Consider the following 22,851-nt stretch of genomic DNA (forward strand, 5'->3'; position numbering starts at 1 on the left):
CATTTGTGTGAGTGAGACTAGCCCTCTCCCTCAGCCAAGAGATGCTTTTACCTCCATTCTCATTGAAGGTCGAGTAGATCCTCTCAGTCAAAGGGGGGAATTCAAATGTTTGAAAAGTCGGTTGGGTGTCTGTTTTTTCCTGCCTATTAGATAGGGAAAAATAGACACCCAACTGACTTTTCAAACAATTGAATATCCCCCAATGTGTTCAAGTCGTAGACTAAATCGCAGAGGTTTACCGGAATACAGACTTTTCCCCCCTCCTCCAACAACTTGCCATGCCCTATTTTGAGAAGTAATTCAGAAAACTCCTCTGCTGTCAAGTCACCTTTAAGGTGCACTCACATGTTGATCCTCAAGGAAAGGACGTTGAATCTTGGCCATAAGTAGAATGAACTGAGACATGTCGTGACCTCATCAGCGCGTGTCCCCTGTGGCACAACAGGTGCTTAGGCACTTAATTTGGTAACGTTTGTATACAAAAACCAAATGTAAATCCTATCTGGATTAATAGATAATGAAGAATTTATAAAAAAAACACATCTCACCTCTTTTCACCCCTTTGGGGGTGGAATTTTGACAAATCCCTGCTCATTTTGACAAATCCCTAGTCCTCATGGCCCAGGAAATGTTGTGATGAGTCAGTCAGTGGTATTTGGCTTTATATATATATATATATATATAAACTCTGCAATAGTCAGCAGCACTCCATACTAAGCAATACAAGTGAATTAGGCCTGTGCCCTCCGTATAGCATCCCCAGCAGGGATGTCTCCAAACATAACACACAGTCGGCGGCACTCACGGCTCCCTCAGCGGGGAATAAAACGAGACCGAGTCACGAAGAAAGTCAACGTTTCAATGTTATAAATAAAACATTTTCATCAGGACATATGTTTTATTTATAACATTTATAACATTGAAACGTTGACTTTCTTCGTGACTCGGTCTCGTTTTATTCCCCGCTGAGGGAGCCATGAGTGCCGCCGACTGTGTGTTTTATATATATATATATATATATATATATATATAGTTGTTTTTGTTACCGCCACTGCGCTTGTATCACTTTTACCCCTTTCACTTTAAGAGGATAGTTAGAGCGGTAAAATCGGCTGCAAAAACCCTGAAGATAGCCCTATGCCGGGATTGGGCCAAGAAAATGGAGATATATAGAAAATTATCTACAGGGGCACCTACTTTGAGTGTAACACTTGTTTTTGACCAAATTCTCTTCTATATAGACAAAACCATTTCTTAATACAACCAGAATAACCATTAATAGCATTTATTTAGAACATGAGTTTTAAAACCATTAAAACTTTAAAAATTGTATTTCTTCAATCAAATACAGTATTTTAACAGCTGAAGTTCTTTAATTAACAATATGCCTTTCAGGCTAGGTGTTTCTGTTAATTTCAGTTGTAACAACTTGCATGTCACCCAACGTGTTTCATCCAAATTGACTTCATCAGGGGTGTCTTTAAAAAAGGATATACAGATTTAAATAATATTACAACAATCACAATAATCCACATCATTAACCCATTAATTTTACATTAATATAAAATCTTAACACAGATTATCTGATTTAAATGCTATTTAACTTATGTGCATATTTCACAGGTTATGACTGCTTAATTCAATAAATTTACACAGTAATTGTTTACAGGACTCTAGGAATGAACTTCCAATAAATATATATATATTTATATATATATATATATATATATATATATATAATTTTTGAAGATATGAGGAGGAACAAGTGGAAGAAAGAAGAATAGTACATCAGCATATGCAATGGTTAAAGTTCACCAATATTTTCCATTTCTAATACATTTATTTAATTTGATTAACCTTTAATATTTATAAGAAAAATAAAATAAAGCATATATTTGCACTTCTTGTGTGTAATTTCTGTATCAAACGTCTTACTTGGGCATACTTTTTAAAGTTTTAATGGTTTTAAAACTCAGGTTATTCTGGTTGTATTAAGAAATTGTTTTGTCTATATAGAAGAGAATTTGGTCAAAAACAAGCGTTACACTCAAAGTAGGCGCCCCTGTAGATAATTTTCTCTCTCTCTCTCTCTCTCTCTCTCTCTCTCTCTCTCTCTCTCTCTCTATATATATATATATATATACATGTATAATTTTTTATGTACTTACTAATTTTATGTGTGGGCACCCCAACTAAAACAATGCCAATAAGATATGCTTGTAATATTTATAAAACTTACCACAAATGTATTAAACATGCTGTAGTGTCCCCAGTTCACAATATGCCACATAGAAACCCCAGTGCATATATGCCACAGAACCCCTTATGCTGATGACGTAGCTATGTGTGGGGGCCCTGTAGTGTGTGTCTCTCCATAACCTTAGCTTTCCCCATGTGTCTCTCCAGCAGCTTCAGCTCTCCTCCTGTATCTCTCCAGCAACCTCAGCTCACCTCCTGTGTCACTCCATAGCCTCAGCACTCCACCTGTGTCTTTCCAGCAGCATCAACTTCCCCATGTCTCTCCAGCAGCCTCAGCTCACCCCTTTGCCTAGGCAGCAGCCGCAGCAGCTCCACACTGCCTCGATAGCCTCAGCTTCCCCTGCTGTGCCTTTCTGCCATCCTCAGCTTCCACTGCCCTGTATGGCTTCATATCACCAGAGCTGTCTTAACAGCAGTGTAGGCCCCTGAGCACAGCAATGCACTGGGCCCTCTACCCATGCTCCAGCGGTAGGGGTGGGAGGAGCTATCAGCATCAGCTTTGATGTCCTGCGGGCGGTAGGGGGCGTTCAATCTTCTGCTCAGCATGTAGGACCTGAAGCAGTAATTTCTGCTAATTACTCCTTTACTGCACAGATGGGGCTAAACTGTAGAAGGGGGCATTGGGCTGAATGAAGAAGCCCTGGTACATGACTTCCAGGATGGTAGGGGGTGTTTAATACATAGGGGAGGGGTGACTAGTGGAGTGGGCTTAATATTTGTCATTTTACGGTGGGAGGGCAGCTTGCTTGACTGCAGATATCTCAAGTTCCTGAAAATATATTTCATAGCTTTAAATGGGATAAAAAAAAACTAGAGAGTCCCACCTTTCAGAAGCTTCTGGGGACTTGGGGATCAGAGTTCAGGAGCCAGAGCAATTCACCAATGAAAATATAAAACTGCATATTAGGCATGTGGAGCTGGAGCAGGGACCATCTGCTGGAAGGCTGATATCTCTGGTTCTGGGCATAGTAGAAACAAGCTGCCAGTGTCCACTAAAAGGGGAGAGTCACAGCTTTTGGCTTATATCCTTAGAAATACTCTAAGTCGGACAGAACCTGAAATATCGGGTTGGGAAGAGCAGTTAACAGGCTTGGATGGGGACGACTGATTTCAAGTCGGATATCTCCGGTTCCCCAGGGCCGATTTTCAAAAATCTGGTACCCCTGGAAAGAGGGGACCCCAGCTATCAGACTAGGGCCCTTATTCTCTTGGGGCCCTTGGGCAAAAGCCCATTGAGCCCATACGAAAAGACGGCCCTGCATATCACCCCCCACTCCCCCACTCCTCGTGTCTCTCCATTACCTTAGATTCATCCTCCTATGTTTCTCTATGGCCTCAGATCACCCTCCCCATGTCTTTCCATAATCTTAGGGCTTGGTACAAGTGTCACCCTTGCACAGCCCTGTCACCGAACCTGATTACGAGTAAGGAATTAATTCAGATACAAGTTACAAATTTGTTCCTGGATGAACCCTGTTGCTTTGCAAGGAGTGCAATTGCTATTGTTATTTTCTTAGTGTGCAGGTACAATTGTGGTTGGTTATGTGTGCAGCACACAAATTCTGGACAGTTTTATTTTTTTATTGTGATAAGAATTGAGCTAGGCCGTGATGCAGTTAATATCCTGATGGACAGGATCCCAGTGGTCAAAATCCTGAAGGACACCAGAAGCCCGGCGTCTAAATCCCGTTGGAGCTTGGGATGCCGGCACCAAAATACAGACAGCCAAAATCCTGCTTGCGTCCCGCTGCAAGGGGGATAGGTTAGGTTTAGGCACTATAAGGGGGTTAGGGTTAGGGTGCGTGAAGGTTATGGTTAGATACCGCGGTGGGAAGGTTAGGGTTAGGCACTTAGAAGGGGAGGTTAGGGTTAGGCACCACCAGGGAAGGTTGGGGTTAGGCACCACCGGAGAGGGTTAAGTTAAGAGACCACCCACAAGGGAGGGTTGGGGCTAGGGTAGGGAACAGGAGAGGGTTAGGGTACTTACTCTGGGAATGTTGGGATTCTGATGGTCAGGATGCCGCTGTTGATATTCTGACCGCTGGCATCCCGTCCGTCGGGATATCATACATCTTCTAGGACATGACCTCAGTCAGCACTAAAGGCCTAATTCAGACCCGATTAGCACATCTATGATCAGGTCTGAATCTCCCCCTTAAGGCCCATACACACAGTGAGACTCGGGCTATGCCCGATTCTCACTATGCGACAGGGGCTAGGTCAGCATCGCAAGCACATAATGAGTGTGCTTGCAATACTGACTATGTGCGATTTTGGCTAAGTGTCAATTTTGACTATCTCTTCGATGGCAGATATAACATGTGCAAAGAGAGTTAGATTTGGATGGGTTATATTGTTTCTGTGCAGGGTAAATACTGGCTGCTTTGTTTATACACTGCAATTAAGATTTCAGTTTGAACACACCCCACCCAAATCTAACTCTCTCTGCACATGTTATATATGCCCCCCCTGCAGTGCACATGTGGGATAATACAAACCTGATTGCTGCTGTACGTTTTCGCACAGTGTGCGATCAGGTCTGAACTGCGCTTGTATCTGAGCCGCAATGCGCAGGCGCGAAGGACCGCAGCAACGGGGATTGCCAGTCAGCGACGGGATTGTGCGAAGGATCCATTCGCATGGGCGTTCGCAAGGAGATTAACAGGAAGAGGGTGTTTGTGGGTGTCAACAGACCTTATTCGAGGAGTGTCTGGAAAAAAGCAGGCGTGTCCAAACGTTTGAAGGGAGGGTGACTGACTTCAAATCCGGCCCTGATCAGCAGGAAACAATCGCAGCAGCTGAGTAAGTCCTGGGCTACTCAGAGACTGCACAAAATCAGTTTGTGCAGCTCTGCTACACATCCGAACGTACACTTGCACAGCGATTTAGGGGGATTTAGCAGTGATAAAAGTGGAGAAGTTGTCCATGTCCACCAATCAGCTGCTCTGTATACTTTTATAGTATGCAAATTATAAATGTTACGTCAATGCTGATTGGTTGCCATGGACAACTTCTCCGCTTGCTCACTTCTCCACTTTTATCACTGCTTAGTAAATGTCCCCCTTATTCCTCACCCTGTAGGTGGCGATTATCTGATCGCAGGGCAGCAAAAAACGCAGCCCATCGATCAGGTCTGAATTGCCCCCAAGGTTTTGCCCATTTGCTAACAAATTTGCTGCTGCGATCAGGCCCTTAGTGCAGCAGGTGGACACAAATTGCTATTACAAATTGCACAAAAATGACACTTAAAATAAAAACTATCCCAAAGTTCCATCACTTTTCTCAAGTTAATATCTTAATAAGGATTGCTTACAAATATGGAAATATTCAATTAAAGAGCAAAGAATAGTGAAGGCAGTACCTTGAATTACAGTAGCTACAAGATCATAAAAATAATCATAATAACCCTGCTTAGATAGCTATGAGCAGCAATTGAAAGCAATTTGATTCCATGGTACCATTATGCAGCTCAGTCGTAAATCATCACTTGCTTGCAATGCTCAAAGCATTTCAGTAGGAATCTAGTTTTTGATAGGACAGTCATTATGTCACTCGCACTCATTGTGCTGTGATGTTAATGTACTAGTTAAATATGCATTAGCCATAAATAGTAGTGTAATTATTTTTATAATGATGACTGGTGCTGCAAATATTTGTTTTTTCTAGAAGCTAAAGAGAATTTCCAAGGGCTGCATAGCATTTCTTAGGTGCTCATACAAGGAGTTGTGTGGATTTATTTTCCTTAATATAAAGAGATTCAATTTTTTAAGTCAGTTTCTTCAGTTTCTTAAACCAGTCCGTCAAATTTTCTAGAGCAAAAAGAGACTCTTGAACATGGACCTTGAGCTTCAAGATCAATAATGTTCGCTGTTTCATTTAAAAACATACAAATACAATATAATGTTGCACAACAGAAAGAGAGGTGAAGAGGCCATAGCTAAGTTGTAAGAACATTCATAAAAATGAGTTAGATACAAGTACATTTACAGAGGAGAGGGTGTTAACAGAACTCTCAAAACGGAAAGTGGATAAATCAATGGGGCCAGGAGCATAGGCAAACGCAGGGGGGTTTCTGGTTGCCCAGAAACCCTCTCCTCTTGGCAAGTGGCTAAAATTATAACAACAACAGCAATGGCATATAATATGATCACTAGAGCTGCCACCACATCATGCAGTGTAAGGGACAGAGCGGAGCTGCTGCACATGCCCAGTGGTAGCAGCTTCTTCTACCAAGTTTGCAGTATATGTGGAGTCCTCAATCCGTGCACTGGACCAGAGAGTAGCTACCAGTAAGAAGAGACAGTAGCCTTACCATGAGATGGGAGAGTGTGTGCTTAGAAAGTGCAGTACTGGTTATATTATGTCTGTGTATTTTTTTTATTATGGTATGTTTAACCTTTTCCTGACCACTTATTTATATTATTTCAGTGTTTGATACTGCCTATACTAGACATCATCTATAGTGTTAAATATTAATACTGTATTCCTTACTGTATCCAGAGTATAAAATGACCAACGTTTACATTAATGTCCAGGGTCGTTACTAGGTTCTTCTACCGCTCCCCTGGACTCCCGCACTTGCTCCAATGTTTCGCAGAGTGGGAGATTGTGCAGTGCATTTGGAAACCCCCCTCTAGAAATACTGCGTTTGCCACTGAGGAGGGATATATCCAAGCAGAGGCGGAACTACCGCCAGTGCCACCAGTGCGTTGCACTGGGGCCCGCCTCTGTCCAGGGGCTCAAAGCATGTAATGAGTCAAACTGACTCATTACATGCCGCTGTGTGCTGCGGGCAACCGCTGCCCGCAGCACACAGCTGCCCGGAGAGGAGCGCACTGCAGCAGTACGGGGGAGAAGGAGGAGGAGGGAGGTGGAGGAGGGAGCCGCAGCAGCGCTTTGTTACTGGTGGAGGCGCTGCTGCTGCTGCCCCTCTGCTTCACTATAGGCTGTCTTCCGAGAACAGCCTATAGCGAAGCAGAGGGGCAGCAGCAGCAGCGCCTCCACCAATAACACAGCGCTGCTGCGGCTCCCTCCTCCTCCTTCTCTCCTGCCCGGGAATCGTCAGAAGCTGCACTGAGGAGCCTGAGCCAGCGGAGAGGGTAAGTATAATTTTCTTTCTTTCTTTCTTTCTTTCTTTCTTTCTTTCTTTCTTTCTTTCTTTCTTTCTTTCTTTCTTTCTTTCTTTCTTTCTTTCTTTCTTTCTTTCTTTCTGTCTTTCTGTCTGTCTTTCTTGGGACTGTCTGCCGCAATGTGTAAAAATGGGAAATCTGCCTGCCGCAATGTGTAAAAAGGGGGAATCTGCCTGCTGCAATGTGTAAAAATGGGGAATCTGCCTGCCGCAATGTGTAAAAAGAGGGAATCTGCCTGCCGCAATGTGTAAAAATGGGGAATCTGCCTGCCGCAATGTGTAAAAATGGGGAATCTGCCTGCTGCAATGTGTAAAAATGGGGATCTGCCTGCCGCAATGTGTAAAAAGGGGGAATCTGCCTGCCGTGATGTGTAAAAAGGGGGAATCTGCCTGCCGCAATGTGTAAAAAGGGGGAATCTGCCTGCCGTAATGTGTAAAAAGGGGGACGCTGTCTGCCGTAATGTGTAACAAGGGCACGCTGTCTGCCGTAATGTGTAAAAAGGGTACGCTGTCTGCCATTATGTGTAAAAAGGGCACACTGTCTGCCGTTATGTGTAAAAAGGGCACGCTGTCTGCTGCTATGTTTAACAAGGGCACGCTGTCTGCCGTTATGTGTAAAAAGTGTATGCTGTCTGATGCTATGTATAACAAGGGCACGCTGTCTGCCGTTATGTGTAAAAAGGGGACGCTGTCTGCCGTTATGTGTAAAAAGTGCACGCTGTCTGCCGTAATGTGTAAAAAGGGGGACGCTGCCTGCCGTAATGTGTAAAAAGGGGATGCTGTCTGCCGTAATGTGTAAAAAGAGGAATCTATCCGCCGTAAGGTGTAAAAGGGTCTCTACCTGGTGTAGTGGTGCTACTGTGCGGCGTAATTTGAATAATGGAGACTACTGTGCACCGTTTTATGAATTGGTATTATTTTGTGGACACACCCCTTCCCCACGAAGCCACGCCACTATGTATTTTTGCGCGCGCCTACGCCGCGCACTGCCACTGTTTTGCATGCAGGGGTGGGGCTCCGATGCCGTTTCTTGCACACAGTGCTAAAATGACTAGTTACGGCACTGTTGCTAGGTATCCATTTCTCTGGCCCTGAGCAGGTCCACCTCACCAGATCCTCTCCAGGGGTGAGGGGGTGGACTTGGATGGGATGGGATGGGGGGGGGGCCCAAAGCATTTTGTCGCACCTGGGCCCACTGCTCGCTAGTTCCGCCACTGAATCCAAGGATGCTAAAAGAGCTTAAAGGGGTGTTGGTAGCACCATTAACAGAATTAGTTAACCAGTCACTAGCTACAGGAGCAATTGCAGTGGACTGGAAAAAAGCGCAGGTAGTCCCACTGCACAAAAGTGGAAGCAAGGAAGAGGCAAGCAACTACCGACCAGTGAGCTTTACATCATTAGTACTTTACAGAAAGAATAGTGGATAGGTGGAATAGCCTACCATCAGAGGTGGTAGAGCAGTGGTTCCCAAACTTTTTTAAATCACGGTGCCCTAGAGTATCAGAATTTTTATCACGGCACCCCTAGTCCAAAAGTTTCTAATTGGGAAATTTATAAAAAATATGAAATTAAGTAAATTATGTTTATATGTCATACTTAGGTTCAGTTATGTGGTGAGGGACAAGATTTGTTTCAGTTTGTACACATATTTTATGACTGGCAGCCACAAGTACTAGTTTTTCCTATTACATGGATAATAAATATTTTGAATTGGCCCTGGACCACCAACCCGAGGCACCCCTGCAAGTGTCCCGCGGCACCCCAGGGTGCCACGGCACACAGTTTGGGAACCACTGTGGTAGAGGCTTAGACAGTAGAGCGATTTAAATATATCTTTACAAAGAACCAAAGAATCAAACAGGTTTGCCGATGCCAAATGGTAATCATGGGGCAGACAAGATGTGCCAAGTGGTTCTTACCTGCTGATAAAATCTGTGTTTCTATGTAATTGGAAAACTCAAACACATAGTGCCAAATTTGAGCTGCAAACTTCAATCCACAAATTTGAATCAACGTATAACAAAGATTATATTGCTAAAATGTTCAGTGTGGCGCTGAGGTGGGGTACTAATTACCCAGGCTTGTCTGCGGGGCCTGGAAAGGGTCTACACCAGCTGTGAGGGAGAAATGCCCCCCCCCCCTCCACAGGGGATCCGGTCTCTAGGTCGACAGTAACTAGGTCGACACTATCTAGGTCGACCACTATTGGTCGACAGTAACTAGGTCAACAGGGTTTCTAGGTTGACAGGGTCTGTAGGTCGACATGTTCTAGGTCAACATGTCAAAAGGTCGACATGAGTTTTTCACGATTTTTTTTACTTTTTCATACTTAACGATCCACGTGGACTACGATTGGAATGGTAATCTGTGCCGAGCTAAGCGGTAGCGGAGCGAGGCTCCTTGCCCGAAGCATGGCGAGTGAAGAGAGCCATGCGAGGGGACACGGTGCACTAATTGGGGTTCCCGGTCACTCTACAAAGAAAACGACACCAAAAAAAACATAAAAAACTCATGTCAACCTTTTGACCTGTCGACCTAAAGACCCTGTCAACCTAGTTACTGTCGACCAATAGTGGTCGACCTAGTTACTATCTACATTCCATGCCACACCCCTCCACAGCCCATAGTATTTTACATTTATTTAGGAGCAGGCATAGCCACGCCTCTCAGATTTGGCCATCCAAATCTGAGGGCCGCCAAATGCCTCTGCAGCCCTGAACATGCTTGAGACACTCAAACTGACCATTTCTACTTGTGAACAGTTGATATAATCAAAAAGACTGGAGACCAATTTAGGGTATCTTCAGTAAGCCTTAAACCATGCATGGTTTAAGACAGTGATAGGGAACCTTCGGCCCTCCAGCTGTTGTTGAACTACGCATCCCAGCATACCCTTCAACAGTTTTAGCATGGCCAAATTGCAAAACTGTAGCAAGGTATGCTGGTATGTGTAGTTCAACAACAGCTGGAGGGCCGAAGGTTCCCCATCCCTGGTTTAAGATATTTAGGTATTGGGCATATTTACGAAAAGCTCAATGCAGGAGATATCAGAGATAACGTGCATTTACTGAACATGTGCATTTACTGAACTAATGCAAAATACATACGTACCAATAATTCTCAGCCTCTGGTCTGAAGATGTGTCCTGGCATGAATGTTATGGTAAACTGCCCTGATAAGTAATTTGCTATCTCTGCTAATAGAATCACAAGCTCACTATAACAGGTTGATAAAATGGTGCCATATTGCCAGCAATGGATGGGGCAATTTACACATGGGCGGTGTAAAGTGGTGTGTGTGCTAATCGCCTTAGGATTCTGTAGAGCTGCAGAAGTGTGTCTTTACTAGCTGCAGTCATGCTGAACAATGGCTACAGACTACAGAAACTACTCCTGTATAACATACTATGGTAAGTGGATGGCAATGATGCAACTTCTACCATCCACATACAGCATACATCTACATGCAGAACATGCTGATGCAAGACAAGTTATCGTGTTTGGTCTGCCAGTGCTTCTCTGTGTGGCCAAGCTTCAGGGAGATTGCCATACTGTTCTCTCTCAGAAGTCCAGGAGATCACCCACTATTTTCAAGATCTCCTGGAAGAGTCCGCAAGTATGTCCCAGACTACAAGAAACATTAAAGATAGTGAGCAATTAGTAAATATGTGACTGGCATGATGCATATCTTTATTAGTCTTTTAACTTCACAAAATAGCCCACCCCTATTCTCTTTGATCATTGTATGACAACTTTATGTAGTGAACCATTATTTCATCTATATCTTCCTACTTTATAGTAAATGGCATTCGACCCTGGATGTTCACATATGTTTAGTCACTGACTAATCCACCTCATGAATTTTTTGATCAGACTACTGGCTGCTGCTCTCATCAAATTTTTCACAGTGTATGCGGATTCTGTACAACAGCATGGCTGCCATAGGTCAGTACAGCCGCCTCACTGACAGAACTATGGGCCTTATTCAGACCTGGATGCAGCCACTGGGTTCACACGCAGTGGCTGCATCCAGAGGAATAGCACACGCGCAGTGGCTACAGTGCACGCGCATGACCCTTCACCATGCGATCGCATCCCGAAAGAATGCGATAGCATGGTGATTGACAGGGGACCAGCGTCCGGGGGCAGCGACACGGTGGTGGGCAGGAGGAGAGCAGATAACGCAGGCCCACATTTTTGGGGCCGTTCGTTGATATCACCAGCGTTTCCTGTGAGTGGAAACATGGCGGCAATACCAATAGCCTGGCTGCAAGGGTCTACCTCTATTTGATGCGACTGCAATTAAATTGCGATCATATTGGGGGATGGCGCCACACATGCTGGACGGCCTTGCTCTGTGCCCAATATACAGTACAAGCTAGTGCTTGAAACTCAGAGTCCTGCCACCACTGTGTCCATATCAAGCTTTTATTGCAACTTCTGCTTTTAGTAGTATGTAGGGCCAGTAATATATACACAGCAGTAGCGCTGTGCCCGTAGTATGCACAGTAGAATGAATCCACAGTAATATAAGTTATATGCCAAAAGTAACTGCAGTGGCCAGTCATATGTCAGCAGGAGTGCCCAGAAGTAGTCCCGCAGTAGTAGTTATACACCAGTGTAAGCCAGGGAAATGTGCTGCTAGTTGTATATGTATGCCATATGTTACCCAGTAATATATCTGCAGTGATACACAGTAACATGCCCTGGCAGTGCTCAGTGATGTAAGGGCAAATGCCACCAGATTACAATACTTATTGTCAGACAGAATGGCACTTAGCATCATTTGTGGATGAATGATGATCCAGGTGCTAGGTGAATTTGCACATTACTAACTATTTTGCTAACAACATTACCTCAAACTATATTATGTAGATCTCTATGTGAAATTGTACATTATTGTCTATATTATAGGGATCTCATTGCACAAACTAATCATTGCTTTGTGGTACCACCATCAAAGCATTTTACTTTATAATATACTTGTATAAAGTGTGAGCTGCTATGGCTACAGATCACGTTTATTGCACTGAAGCAGATTTATTATAGCAGTGCTTCAGCTTCCATGTCCAGCCTCTAGCCAGTAAACGCCTAGTAGGTAGGCTCCAGAGGCTCGTCTACTATGAGTAGGTCTGCATAAAAATTTCTACAATCTAAGAACCAGCCAAAATAATTATCAGCTGCCACACACTAAGCCATATCTGATGCCAGGAATAACACAATGGGCTACATCTGGGACCAAAGCTAAAGCATATCTCATACCAAGTATAACATGTTTAAATAAACGCCTCTTGGCAACCATACAACTTTGATCTATCTCTACCATATATATAAAGTTGATCCATATAATGGGCAAAGTCTTGAATGGGTGCTATATATACCATTAAGTCCATTATGTGGAACCATACCAGGTACAAAATATGATATTCTCAGCCGTATTATACCCACTATTAAATGCAGGCCTATATCTAGTAACCAGTCCTATATGCAGAGCAATATCTATTATCAGTTTGCTTTTGTTATTGAAATGTAATATTATATAAAGGTTTCTTTGTAATACATGTCTCCAATTCTTGTTCCATTGCTTTGTATATACAGTGCAAGCGTTATTATACAACACTAAGTATTGTTTTTTTTTAAATTGCAGGTGTGATAGAGTTGTTTCTTTAAAATCCTGTTTACATAGGTGTAAAGTATTAGTCAGCATGAAAGACCTAATTAAAACCTTCATCCAAGCCGGGGAATGTCCTTGCGTCATCACTATTGGATTTTCCCTTTAAACAAGGAAGCAGCACCCAGTGATCTCCTTGAATGCCATGAGCTGCTATCATGGTGCAGTTGGAGTGACAGGAATTCTCCCATTTATGTCTTGGCCCCACAAATGCACCCCGATCGCAACACATGGCATTGAAAGGGAACACTATGTGCTGCTTTCTTTGAAGGGGAAATTTTGTGACATCATAAAGGTGGGGTGCCAGGAACTGAATGAGACGGTTTCTGGCACTGTCTCTAAACCTTCTGACTCATTGAGACTCATGGGACTAAGAGGACTGCGGACACCATCTTAAAACAGCCAGTGGTTACGACAGCATAATAATAAACAGTCATGTACATTGACGTAAGGACAACAAAAATGTTTATTTATTTAAAGTTCTCACCTTGTAAAGAAGAAATAAAAACCCTGAAAGCTAAACTCAGAGCAGTCATTCTTTACCAAGTCCTGGGTCACAACCAAGCGGAGATCTACAGAATGCCACTTACCTCCTAAGACATTAAGTAACAAATATTTGCCAAATTGTTGGGTCCCTCTAAAGTGCCGCTGAGAGTAACCATCTTTGTTTTATCCTTGATTAAAATGCTATTCTGGAGACTGACTACTGGAATTTCGGAACTAATGACCTCTTACACTAATCTTTTGGCTTGCTGGTATGGGATCCGGTCTGAAGATCGACAGTGTCTAGGTCGACAATGTTTAGGTCGACCACTATAGGTCGACAGTCACTAGGTCGACAGGGTCAGAAGGTCGACAGGGTTTCTAGGCCAACATGTTCTGGGTTAACAGGTCAAAAGGTCAACATGAGTTTTTCACATTTTTTTACTTTTTGTAAATTTTTTCATACTTAACGATCCACGTGGACTACGACTGGAATGGTAATCTGCACAAAGCATGCGAGGGGACACGGTGCACTAATTGGGGTTCCCAGTCACTCTACGAAGAAAACGACACAAAAAACCCATAAAAACTCATGTCGACCTTTTGACCTGTCAGCCTAAAACATGTCAACATTCTGACCCTGTCGACCTATAGTGGTCTACCTAAATATTGTCGACCTAGACACTGTCGATCTAATGATCCACACCTGCTGGTACATACAGCAGGAAGCTCAACTTGGCCTGAGGTTCACCCATCACTTACAGTAAACATAATTATCATTATTTGTGTGTGAGTCTGCTTACTATTCAGCATCAACACACCATTTTCCTTGTAACCAGCAATGTACACTTGTTTTAGACCTGCAATAAAAATGTAAGTGACACAATTGGTTACATTGTTTCCGAGAGAACTAAAAGTGACATCACAGCTCCGTCTCAAAATCACAGTCCAAGTATTTTGTTGTAATGTAATTTTTTTGGCTGGACAGAAAGAGAACCGGACCACATACTGTATGTTCTCCTACAATATGCTCAAATAAACTCCTAAGATTTATACATACTCTATTACTGGTAATGTATAACAACTAATTTGATTGTCTGCCAGTCATTGTGAAAAAAGCAAAATCAATAGCAGCAATTCATCTTTTACCTCTTTGTTTAAAACAGACAAAACTCAGTATACAGTGTTCCTTCCCTGGTTAGACACTGTGGCCCTCATTCCGAGTTGTTCGCTCGCTAGCTGCTTTAGCAGCATTGCACACGCTAGGCCGCCGCCCTCTGGGAGTATATCTTAGCTTAGCAGAATAGCGAACGAAAGACTAGCAGAATTGCTACTAAATATTTTCTTGCAGTTTCTGAGTAGCTCCAGACCCACTCCTAGATTGCGATCAGCTCGGTCCGTTTAGTTCCTGGTTTGACATCACAAACACGCCCTGCGTTCGGCCAGCCACTCCCCCGTTTCTCCAGACACTCCCGCGTTTTTCCCTGACACGCCTGTGTTTTTTAGCACACTCCCAGAAAACGCTCAGTTACCACCCAGAAATGCCCCTTTCCTGTCAATCACTCACCGATCAGCAGTGCGACTGAAAAGCGCCGCAGGATCAAAGCAAAACTGCTACGTTTTTAGTTAAATAACTTAGCGCATGCGCGCTGCGTACCATGCGCATGCGCATTTAGCAACAAATCGCAGCATAGCGAAAATCGGAAACGAGCGAACAACTCGGAATGACCACCTATGAGCATTAATACCTATGACAAAACCTGCTGGACTTATAATTTTGCTGCATTCCTTTGATAGAATGGAAATGGCGAGTTCATCTGAGTTCTATTAGAGTTGAAGGATTTTAAAATTAATTTGACTAGGGCCTTCCTAACCTCCCCTCCTTCTCACTCCACCTGTCCCTCTTCCTCCAGTAGTTACCCACATCATACATATATCCACAATGCAGATCCTTGGCTCTTGTATAGATTAGATATAATTGTATAGCAGGCGCAGCTCATTACACTTTAGCATATATATTTGGGGAAATACTAATTGCATAAAAGCAGTCCCTATCCTATATGATATAAGGCTAACGCTGTACCTCACCTCTATGGGGTGTTTTGCACGCCGGTGGCCATTAGATGGCACCCAATGAAGCAATTCAATTGTTGCTCCATTCAGGTGCGTACAGCTGCCGGTGCTGACATTATGGTCAGCACCGGCAGCACCATTTTCTCTCCACAGCTCCGCTGAGAGGAAGCTCCCCAGGCTCTCCCCTGCAGACTCACGGTAGAAGGAGGGTAAAAAGAGAGGGGGGGGGGCACATAAATTTAGCGCATTAGTCATATATACAGCAGCTACTGGGTAAACACTAAGTTACTGTGTGATTCCTGGGTCATATAGCGCTGGGGTGTGTGCTGGCATACTCTCTCTCTGTCTCTCCAAAAGGCCTTGTGGGGGTCCTGTCCTCATATAGAGCATCCTCTGTGTGTGTGGTGTGTCGGTACAAGTGTGTTGACATGTTTGACGAGGAGGGCTATGTGGAGGCAGAGCAGGTGCAGATGAACGACGTGTCTCCGCCGACGGCGCCGACACCTGATTGGATGGATATGTGGAAGGTGTTAAATGATAATGTAAACTCCTTGCATAAAAGGTTGGATAAAGCTGAGGCCTTGGGATAGTCGGGGTCTCAGCCCATGCCTGATCCTACAGCGCAGAGGCCGTCAGGGTCTCAGAAGCGCCCACTATCCAAAATTGTTGACACAGATATTGACACGGATTCTGACTCCAGTGTCGATGACGATGATGCAAAATTGCAGCCTAAAATGGCTAAAGCCATCCGCTACATGATTATAGCAATGAAGGATGTATTAGAGATGTGCACTTGAAATTTTTCGGGTTTTGTGTTTTGGTTTTGGGTTCGGTTCCGCGGCCGTGTTTTGGGTTCGACCGCGTTTTGGCAAAACCTCACCGAATTTTTTTTGTCGGATTCGGGTGTGTTTTGGATTCGGGTGTTTTTTTCAAAAAAACCTAAAAAACAGCTTAAATCATAGAATTTGGGGGTCATTTTGATCCCAAAGTATTATTAACCTCAAAAACCATAATTTCCACTCATTTTCAGTCTATTCTGAACACCTCACACCTCACAATATTATTTTTAGTCCTAAAATTTGCACCGAGGTCGCTGGATGACTAAGCTAAGCGACCCTAGTGGCCGACACAAACACCTGGCCCATCTAGGAGTGGCACTGCAGTGTCACGCAGGATGGCCCTTCCAAAAAACACTCCCCAAACAGCACATGACGCAAAGAAAAAAAGAGGCGCAATGAGGTAGCTGTGTGAGTAAGCTAAGCGACCCTAGTGGCCGACACAAACACCTGGCCCATCTAGGAGTGGCACTGCAGTGTCACGCAGGATGGCCCTTCCAAAAAACACTCCCCAAACAGCACATGACGCAAAGAAAAAAAGAGGCGCAATGAGGTAGCTGTGTGAGTAAGCTAAGCGACCCTAGTGGCCGACACAAACACCTGGCCCATCTAGGAGTGGCACTGCAGTGTCACGCAGGATGGCCCTTCCAAAAAACACTCCCCAAACAGCACATGACGCAAAGAAAAAAAGAGGCGCAATGAGGTAGCTGTGTGAGTAAGCTAAGCGACCCTAGTGGCCGACACAAACACCTGGCCCATCTAGGAGTGGCACTGCAGTGTCACGCAGGATGGCCCTTCCAAAAAACACTCCCCAAACAGCACATGACGCAAAAAAAAATTAAAGAAAAAAGAGGTGCAAGATGGAATTGTCCTTGGGCCCTCCCACCCACCCTTATGTTGTATAAACAGGACATGCACACTTTAACCAACCCATCATTTCAGTGACAGGGTCTGCCACACGACTGTGACTGAAATGACGGGTTGGTTTGGACCCCCACCGAAAAAGAAGCAATTAATCTCTCCTTGCACAAACTGGCTCTACAGAGTCAAGATGTCCACCTCATCATCATCCTCCGATATATCACCGTGTACATCCCGCTCCTCACAGATTATCAATTCGTCCCCACTGGAATCCACCATCTCAGCTCCCTGTGTACTTTGTGGAGGCAATTGCTGCTGGTCAATGTCTCCACGGAGGAATTGATTATAATTCATTTTAATGAACATCATCTTCTCCACATTTTCTGGAAGTAACCTCGTACGCCGATTGCTGACAAGGTGAGCGGCGGCACTAAACACTCTTTCGGAGTACACACTTGTGGGAGGGCAACTTAGGTAGAATAAAGCCAGTTTGTGCAAGGGCCTCCAAATTGCCTCTTTTTCCTGCCAGTATAAGTACGGACTGTCTGACGTGCCTACTTGGATGCGGTCACTCATATAATCCTCCACCATTCTTTCAATGGGGAGAGAATCATATGCAGTGCCAGTAGACGACATGTCCGTAATCGTTGGCAGGTCCTTCAGTCCGGACCAGATGTCAGCATCAGCAGTCGCTCCAGACTGCCCTGCATCACCGCCAGCGGGTGGGCTCGGAATTCTGAGCCTTTTCCTCGCACCCCCAGTTGTGGGAGAATGTGAAGGAGGAGATGTTGACAGGTCGCGTTCCGCTTGACTTGACAATTTTCTCACCAGCAGGTCTTTGAACCCCAGAAGACTTGTGTCTGCCGGAAAGAGAGATCCAAGGTAGGTTTTAAATCTAGGATCGAGCATGGTGGCCAAAATGTAGTGCTCTGATTTCAACAGATTGACCACCCGTGAATCCTTGTTAAGCGAATTAAGGGCTCCATCCACAAGTCCCACATGCCTAGCGGAATCGCTCTGTGTTAGCTCCTCCTTCAATGTCTCCAGCTTCTTCTGCAAAAGCCTGATGAGGGGAATGACCTGACTCAGGCTGGCAGTGTCTGAACTGACTTCACGTGTGGCAAGTTCAAAAGGTTGCAGAACCTTGCACAACGTTGAAATCATTTTCCACTGCGCTTGAGACAGGTGCATTCCACCTCCTATATCGTGCTCAGTTGTATAGGCTTGAATGGCCTTTTGCTGCTCCTCCAACCTCTGAAGCATATAGAGCAGGCATTTTCAACCGGTGTGCCGCGGCACACTAGTGTGCCGTGACTGGTTGTAAGGTGTGCCGCGGAGCTAGAACCGCTGCCGTACCTTCAAAACAAACTGTGAGCCCAGGCAGCAGCAGCACTGGGATCCTCTGGGAGGCACAGACTCAAGCGCGCATGGGCCGTGACCTATGCCATGGAGATGCAGCAGTGACATCATAGGTCACGCCCGCCGCATCATCGGTCATTCCACAAGCCAGGCAGCCCACCCGCATCCACACCTACCCTCCCTCCTGCCCGCCACGCTCCCGCATCCACTTCTGCCCTTCCTCCTGCCCGCGACCCTCCCGCATCCGCACCAGCCGCCCGCATGCAGGCACCCACAGATGTCCGCCTGCTGCTCAGTGCTCACAGCACTGTATGCAACCCCCCGCCATTGAGGGACAGACAAGGAGGAGGACAGATGATGGTAGGGGCTAATATTTGTGGGGAATAAAGTATGGGGGACCAATGTAACTTATGTGGGGGGCACTGTAACTTATTTGGGGAGGAATATATTGTATGTAGGGAGCAATGTAATTTATGTGGGGAGCAAAATGGTTTATGTAGGGTGCAATGTGATTGTTTTTTGTATGGGGAATAATGTAATCGTTTTTTTCTGTGGAGGCCAATGTCTGTGTGTGTGTGTGTGTGGGGGGGGGGGGAGGCTTTTTGTTTTACTGTGGGGGGCCAACGTCTTTGTTTTTTTCCCCGTGGGGGACTGATGGTGTGCCTTGGCAATTTAAAAATATTGTTCGGTGTGCCACGAGTTAAAAAAGGTTGAAAATCACTGATATAGAGGGTTGAATTCCACCTCGTTACCACTTCTTGCTTCAGATGATGGCAGGGCAGGTTCAGGCGTTTTTGGTGTTGCTCCAGTCTTCTGTACGTGGTGCCTGTACGCCGAAAGTGTCCCGCAATTCTTCTGGCCACCGACAGCATCTCTTGCACGCCCCTCTCGTTTTTTAAATAATTCTGCACCACCAAATTCAAGGTATGTGCAAAACATGGGACGTGCTGGAATTTGCCCAGATTTAATGCACACACAATATTGCTGGCGTTGTCCGATGCCACAAATCCACAGGAGAGTCCAATTGGGGTAAGCCATTCCGCGATGATCTTCCTCAGTTGCCGTAAGAGGTTTTCAGCTGTGTGCGTATTCTGGAAACCGGTGATACAAAGCGTAGCCTGCCTAGGAAAGAGTTGGCGTTTGCGAGATGCTGCTACTGGTGCCGCCGCTGCTGTTCTTGCGGCGGGAGTCCATACATCTACCCAGTGGGCTGTCACAGTCATATAGTCCTGACCCTGCCCTGCTCCACTTGTCCACATGTCCGTGGTTAAGTGGACATTGGGTACAGCTGCATTTTTTAGGACACTGGTGACTCTTTTTCTGAGGTCTGTGTACATTTTCGGTATCGCCTGCCTAGAGAAATGGAACCTAGATGGTATTTGGTACCGGGGACACAGTACCTCCAACAAGTCTCTAGTTGCCTCTGCAGTAATGATGGATACCGGAACCACGTTTCTCACCACCCAGGATGCCAAGGCCTCAGTTATCCGCTTTGCAGCAGGATGACTGCTGTGATATTTCATCTTCCTCGCAAAGGACTGTTGGACAGTCAATTGCTTGGTGGAATGACCATCGACTCCCAGCAGCAACAACAGCAGCGCCAGCAGCAGTAGGCGTTACACGCAAGGATGCATCGGAGGAATCCCAGGCAGGAGAGGACTCGTCAGAATTGCCAGTGACATGGCCTGCAGGACTATTGGCATTCCTGGGGAAGGAGGAAATTGACACTGAGGGAGTTGGTGGGGTGGTTTGCGTGAGCTTGGTTACAAGAGGAAGGGATTTACTGGTCAGTGGACTGCTTCCGCTGTCACCCAAAGTTTTTGAACTTGTCACTAACTTATTATGAATGCGCTGCAGGTGACGTATAAGGGAGGATGTTCTGAGGTGGTTAACGTCCTTACCCCTACTTATTACAGCTTGACAAAGGCAACACACGGCTTGACAAATGTTGTCCGCATTTCTGTTGAAATACTTCCACACCGAAGAGCTGATTTTTTTGGTATTTTCACCAGGCATGTCAATGGCCCTATTCCTCCCACGGACAACAGGTGTCTCCCCGGGTGCCTGACTTAAACAAACCACCTCACCATCAGAATCCTCCTGGTCAATTTCCTCCCCAGCGCCAGCAACACCCATATCCTCCTCATCCTGGTGTACTTCAACACTGACATCTTCAATCTGACTATCAGGAACTGGACTGCGGGTGCTCCTTCCAGCACTTGCAGGGGGCGTGCAAATGGTGGAAGGCGCATGCTCTTCACATCCAGTGTTGGGAAGGTCAGGCATCGCAACCGACACAATTGGACTCTCCTTGTGGATTTGGGATTTCGAAGAACGCACAGTTCTTTGCTGTGCTTTTGCCAGCTTGAGTCTTTTCATTTTTCTAGCGAGAGGCTGAGTGCTTCCATCCTCATGTGAAGCTGAACCACTAGCCATGAACATAGGCCAGGGCCTCAGCCGTTCCTTGCCACTCCGTGTGGTAAATGGCATATTGGCAAGTTTACGCTTCTCCGACAATTTTATTTTAGATTTTTGAGTCCTTTTTTTACTGATATTTGGTGTTTTGGATTTTACATGCTCTGTACTATGACATTATGCATCGGCCTTGGCAGACGACGTTGCTGGCATTTCATCGTCTCGGCCATGACTAGTGGCAGCAGCTTCAGCACGAGGTGGAAGTCGATCTTGATCTTTCCCTATTTTTGGAACCTCAACATTTTTGTTCTCCATATTTTAATAGGCACAACTAAAAGGCACCTCAGGTAAACAATGGAGATGGATGGATACTAGTATACTTATGGATGGACGAGCGACTGCCGACACAGAGGTAGCTACAGCCGTGGACTACCGTACTGTGTCTGCTGCTAATATAGACTGGATGATAATGAGATAAAAATAAAATATATATATATATATATCACACTAGTACTGCAGCCGGACAGGTATATATATTGTAATGACGGACCTGCTGGACACTGTCTGTCAGCACTGCAGACTCCTAAAGTAAGCTACTAGTATCAAGAAGATAGAAAAGAAAAAAAAACCACGGGTAGGTGGTATACAATTATGGATGGACGAGCGACTGCCGACACAGAGGTAGCTACAGCCGTGGACTACCGTACTGTGTCTGCTGCTAATATAGACTGGATGATAATGAGATAAAATTAAAATATATATATATCACACTAGTACTGCAGCCGGACAGGTATATATTATGTAATGACGGACCTGCTGGACACTGTCTGCAGAATGCGTTTATAAAAACACCACACGACGAGTGTTTAACTTTTTCAGGCAGACAATCACAATATACTGGTGGTCAGCAGACAATCACAATATACTGGTGGTCAGTGGTCACTGGTCAGTCACACTGGCAGTGGCACTCTGGCAGCAAAAGTGTGCACTGTACTTAAAATATGTACTCCTGCTATAACTGCTCCCCAGTCTCCCCCACAATTAAGCTGTGTGAGCAGTGAGCACTCAGCACAGTCAGATAATGATATACAGTATTACATATGATGCAGCACACTGGGCTGAGCACAGATATGGTATGTGACTGTGTCACACTGTGTATCGTTTTTTTTCAGGCAGACAACGGATTAATTAAACTGGTGGTCACTGGTCACACTATCAGCAGCAAGTAGTACTCCTCCTAATAATATGCTCCCCAAAATTAGTGTCTCTCTCTAGTACTCTAGTCTAAACGGAGAGGACGCCAGCCACGTCCTCTCCCTATCAATCTCAATGCACGTGTGAAAATGGCGGCGACGCGCGGCTCCTTATATAGAATCCGAGTCTCGCGATAGAATCCGAGCCTCGCGAGAATCCGACTGCGGGATGATGACGTTCGGGCGCGCTCGGGTTAACCGAGCAAGGCGGGAAGATCCGAGTCGCTCGGCCCCGTGTAAAAAAACCTGAAGTTCGGGCGGGTTCGGATTCCGAGGAACCGAACCCGCTCATCACTAGGATGTATTGAACATATCAGAGGTAAACCCTGTCCCTGACAAGAGGGTTTATATGTATGGGGAGAAAAAGCAAGAGGTGACTTTTCCCCCTTCACATAAGTTAAATGAGTTATGTGAAAAAGCGTGGGATTCCCCCGATAGGAAAGTGCTGATTTCCAAAAGGTTACTTATGGCGTACCCTTTCCCGCCAATGGACAGGATGCGCTGGGAATCCTCC

This window comes from Pseudophryne corroboree, chromosome 1, assembly GCF_028390025.1.
Source record: "Pseudophryne corroboree isolate aPseCor3 chromosome 1, aPseCor3.hap2, whole genome shotgun sequence".
NCBI lineage: Eukaryota > Metazoa > Chordata > Amphibia > Anura > Myobatrachidae > Pseudophryne > Pseudophryne corroboree.